Source organism: Moschus berezovskii, chromosome 1, assembly GCF_049115385.1.
Source record: "Moschus berezovskii isolate FMDL1 chromosome 1, NW_MosBer_1.0, whole genome shotgun sequence".
In the NCBI taxonomy this organism is placed as follows: domain Eukaryota; kingdom Metazoa; phylum Chordata; class Mammalia; order Artiodactyla; family Moschidae; genus Moschus; species Moschus berezovskii.
The window spans coordinates 143,602,136-143,607,492 of NC_142460.1; the positions used below are offsets into that span (position 1 = coordinate 143,602,136).

At 49.9% G+C, this 5,357-nt stretch overlaps 1 pseudogene; it reads right to left on the minus strand.

The window, feature by feature from the left end:
- Positions 1 to 444: 444 nt before the first annotated feature.
- Positions 445 to 2,165, minus strand: LOC129551212 (YTH domain-containing family protein 1-like; annotated as a pseudogene).
- Between the last annotated feature and the right edge of the window lie 3,192 nt (positions 2,166 to 5,357).

The following is a 5,357-nucleotide window of genomic DNA, read 5'->3' on the forward strand; positions in this document are numbered from 1 at the left end:
TCCTCCAGAATGGACTGGTTGGATCTCCTTGCAGTCCAAGGGACTCTCAAGAGTCTTCTCCAGCACCACAGTTCAAAAGCATCAATTCTTCAGCGATCAGCTTTCTTCACAGTCCAACTCTCACATCCATACATGACCACAGGAAAAACCATAGCCTTGACTAGATGGACCCTGGTTGGCAAAGTAACGTCTCTGCTTTTTTTTTTTTCTATTTATTTTGACAAAAACATAGTCCTTTATTAGTGAGTTCTACAATACTATATGATAGAAAAAATACAAATGAATGCAGATGCATCTGGGCGAAAATAAACTACAAAGGACTTAAAGATGTGAGCAGGCGAGCACTTCACGAAGCCAGCAGAGCCGCTACCGGGAGACAGCACCAGGCACACGCCCTCCAGCTGCACAGCCCCACGTCAGACGGCACGAGAGCCTGCTTTACCCTCACTGCTTGCTTCCACTCTGACGTTCCTTAGGCACCACCACCTCCTCCTCCTGGCGCCTCTCATAGTGTGAGAAGTCGTCGAAGATGGAGGTGCTGTGCCTGTAAGAGGCGATGATCTGCAGCACCTGCCGCGCCTTCTCCAGGGATACCTCCTGGGTGTCGCGCGAGTTGGTGACCGGCTTGTTGTCGTTGTTTTCCAGCTGGATGTGCCGCAGCTGGCTGTTGGGCATGTCCTTCACGAAGATCCACTTAACGTCGAACTTGCTCTTCCACTTGTCCTGGGACCAGACCCTGGCACTGGTGCCGTAGTCCACAGGCGACTTCATCTCGGCCACCCCGCAGAAATAGCCGCTGCCACTGACCCTGAAGAGCAGGTAGACGGGCCCCTTGCTGCCCAGGGCACGGAAGGCACTGTCCAGGTGCCGGTTGCCATGCTCTGTGCTACACCATAGTGAGTACTTGATAGAGCGGTGCACGTCATCCTCCGAGTAGCTCTTGATGATGAACACGCACCCGCTCTTCAGGTTCCAGTCAAACTCCTTGGGGTTGTAGCTGTGGGTGGCTTTCTGTTTTTCTAGGACAGGGTGGGACTCTGCGCTCCGGGTCGTACTGGGCTGGGTACTCCCGGGGGAGTTACTGTCGCTGCTGGGGCCCCTGGTCTTCCCGAATGCCTCATTTCTGCTGTGAGGGGCAACCCAGCAGGTCTGGGGCAGCTGCTGAGGGCCCGTGTGCTGTGGTGGGGCCGGAAGGGGAGGTTGGGCGGGAAGAGGCTACATGGCCGGCTGGGGCTGGGGGGCCGCCGAGGAGGCGGGCACCTGCTTGGGGCCCAGGGCTTTGGGCACAGGCCCCTTGTTGCCCCAAGTACCAATGTCCATGTTATGTTTAATAGGTGGTGGGGGCAGCGCCCCCCCGCCCCCGATGGCAGGCCTGCTCTTGGCCTTCATTTTCGGCTGTGGTTTGGCAGGTTTGCTGGCAATGGCAGCCCATGAGGTCGGCTTCGACACCGGCAACGGCACACTCGTCCCACCGTTGCCAGAAAGGATGCCTGTCATGGCCACACTGCTGACGACCGACCCTACCGTCTTAACTGCAGAGGTGGTGATGTCCCCAATCTTCAGGCCCACCATGCCCTGCTCCAGGCTGTTCATTCCTGGTGCCTTGTTGAGGATATCACCATGAAAGCCTGTCTGTCCGTCCACAGTCGTGCCACCCAAGGAGCTCGGCAGGTAGGTGTAGCTGTTTCCGTAGGCTGAACTCTGAGCTTGCTGACCCTGAGACCCACTCGTCTCCCAGGCCAAGGCAGGATTTTCGGGGAAGAAATTAAACCTGTGCTGGTAGAAGTTGCTCCCCAGTCCCCCTGGCTGCCCGAAAACGGCATCGTGCACGAAGTGGTGGTCTCCGTTACTGAGCTGTCCGTAGGTGGTGAGGCAGGGGATTGAAGGGTCCCCTCCAGTAGACCACGGTGCCTCGTTGAGGGTATAGGGGAATCAGATGGATGGCGGATAATAGCTAGACAGGTAGGGGTCGGCCATGGAGGGGTAACTGTTACTCTGGTTTGACTGTCCAGAAAAGTAGGGCTCAAAGTCATTGTCATGAACGGTATCCTTCTGATGCAAAGAACCATTTTGTACTTTATTATCTTGTCCTTTTGTTCTCTGATTCGCCGCAGGCCGGACAAGCGAATGGACAGCACCTGGGGGTCCACCCTGGTGGCCGACATGCTTCATGAACAGCCAGCCTGGCGCAGGACCAGGGCACCCGCCGGCTCGGGCCTCCCTAAGAGGCCGGGCCTGTCACCCGAGCTCTTGAGGCCCCGGGCCTGCTGCCTTTTTCTTGGGCGCCGGCCGGCCAGGCGGCGGTGGCGGCGGCTGCCGGGCACGCAGGCCCCTCGTGGGCGGGCACTAGGCGGCTAGCGGGACTGGACGCACTGACTAGACGCCGACTCCAATGGCGGCGGCAGCAGGGGTAGCTGCGGCGGAGGCGGCGACTGTCTCTGCTTTTTAATATGCTCCTTCCAAGGAGTAAGATCTTTTAATTTCATGGCTGCAAGCAGCATCTGCAGTGATTTTGGAGCTCCAAAAAATAAAGTCTGACACTGTTTCCACTGTTTCCACATCTATTTCCCATGAAGTGATGGGACCACATGCCATGATCTTCGTTTTCTGAATGTTGAGCTTCAAGCCAACCTTTTCACTCTCCTCTTTCACTTTCATCAAGAGGCTTTTGAGTTCCTCTTCACTTTCTGCCATAAGGGTGGTGTCATCTGCATATCTGAGGTTATTGATATTTCTGCCAGCAATCTTGATTCCAGCTTGTGCTTCTTCCAGCCCAGCGTTCCTCATGATGTACTCTGCATATAAGTTAAATAAGCAGGGTGACAATATACAACCTTGACTACTCCTTTTCCTATTTGGAACCAGTCTGTTGTTCCATGTCCAGTTCTAACTGTTGCTTCCTGACCTGCATACAGGTCAGGTGGTCTGGTATTCCCATCTCTTTCAGAATGTTCCACAGTCCATTGTGATCCATACAGTCAAAGGCTTTGGCATAGTCAATGAAGCAGAAATAGATGTTTTTCTGGAACTCTCTTGCTTTCTCCATGATCCAGCGGATGTTGGCAATTTGATCTCTGGTTCCTCTGCCTTTTCTAAAACCTGCTTGAACATCTGGAAGTTCATGGTTCACATATTGCTGGAGCCTGGCTTGGAGAATTTTGAGCATGACTTTACTAGTGTGTGCTGCTGCTGCTGCTAAGTCACTTCAATCATGTCCGACTCTGTGTGACCCCATAGACGGCAGCCCACCAGGCTCCCCCGTCCCTGGGATTCTCCAGGCAAGAACACTGGAGTGGGTTGCCAATGTGTGAAAGTGAAAAGTGAAAGTGAAGTTGCTCAGTCATGTCTGACTCATAGCGACCCCACGGACTGCAGCCTACCAGGATCCTCCATCCATGGGATTTTCTAGGCAAGAGTACTGGAGTTTGAGATGAGTGCAATTGCGCGGTAGTTTGAGCATTCTTTGGCATTCCCTTTCTTTGGGATTGGAATGAACACTGACCTTTTCCAGTCCTGTGACCAATGCTGAGTTTTCCAAATTTGCTGGCATATTGAGTGTAGCACTTTCACAGCATACACTTTCAGGATTTGAAATAGCTCAATTGGAATTCCATCACCTCCACTAGCTTAAACATTCTGTTCCATTCCTTCGCTCAGTCATGTCTGGCTCTTTGCGACCCCATGGACTGTAGCCTACCAAGTCTCTCCGTCCATGGGATTCTCCAGGCAAGAATACTGGAGTGGGTTACCGTTTCCTTCTCCAGGGGATCTTCCTGACCCAGGGATCGAACCTGGGTCTCCCTCATTGGAGGCAGACGCTTTAACTTCTGAGCCACCAGGGAAGCCCAGCTTAGACATTAGTGAAATGCAAATAAAACTATAATGCAACACCACTATGCATCCACTAGTATTTTCTGTCAAAATAAAGAAAATACTAACTGTTGGTTAAGGATGTGGAAAAACTGGAACTTTCTTTAAATGCTATCAGTTCTACTCCTAGATATTTATCTAAAAGAAACACAAACACTTGATCACCAGGCAAATTTTGGAATTTTCGTAGCAGCAGTATTTGTAACAATACCAAAGTAGAAATGGTCCATCAATAATGTAATGAAAGAACAAATTTTGGTATATTCATTCACTGTAATACTATACTGCAGCAAAAAAGGGGGGGAAAGCTATCATTGTACACAAAATGTGAATGCATTTCACAAGCACAATGCCAAGTTTTAAAAAGTTCAATGTGTGATGCTATGCTTACAAGTTCAAAAATAGGAAAACAATTCCATTGGCTAATATATGGGAAGAGAAGATGATGATGGGGTAGTAAGGGACAGAAGGAGGTCTTCTGGTGAATCTATTCTTGTTTTGTTTTTGGTTTTGTGAGACTGTTTAACTTGTAATATTTAAATAGCTGTATAATGATGATAAGTTTCCCAGGTGGCGCTAGTGGTAAAGAACCTACCTGCCAATGCAGGAGGTTCGATACCTGCGTTGGGAAGATCCCCAGGAGAAGGGCATGGCAACCCATTACAGTATTCTTGCCTGGAGAATCCCATGGAGGAGGAGCCTGGTGGGCTACAGACTATAGGATCACACAGAGTAGGACAGGATTAAAGCAACTTAGCATGCACGCATAATGATGATACGTGCAGCACTTTTCTGTTTGTACCTTATGCATCAAAAGAAAATGCTTTCTGAAAGAAAAATTATAGAGTATGGTGAAATTTACACTTTTAAAACCCTGGTCAGGATGTAGTGTGGGAGAGAGATGTGGGTGACAAAAACCATGAGAGAAAGAGGTTATGAGACTATTGCTAGGACAAGAGTAGTTTCAGGGGAGATGCTTGAAGCAGGGGAGACAAAGAGAAGTAGATTAATTCAAAGGTAAAATGATGAAACAGAACTGGAAGAACCTGATGATGGTTGTAATAGGGAAGAAAACAAAACACGAGTAGTGTGCATATTCAGTTCAGTTCAGTTCAGTCACTCAGTCATGTCCAACTCTTTGCGACCCCATGGACTGGAGCATGCCAGGCATCCCTGTCCATCACCAACTCCTGGAGTTTACCCAAACTCATGTCCATTGAGTAAGTGATGTCATCCAACCAACTCATTCTCTGGCATCCCCTTCTCCTCTCACCTTCAATCTTTCCCAGCATCTGGGTCTTTTCAAATGAGTCAGTTCTTCACATCAGGTGGCCAAAGTGTTGGAGTTTCAGCATTAACATCAGTCCTTCCAATGAACACTCAGGACTGACCTCCTTTAGGATGGACTTGTTGGATCTCCTTGCAGGCAAAGGGATTCTCAAGAATCTTCTCCAACACCACAGTTCAAAAGCATCAATTCTTTGGCC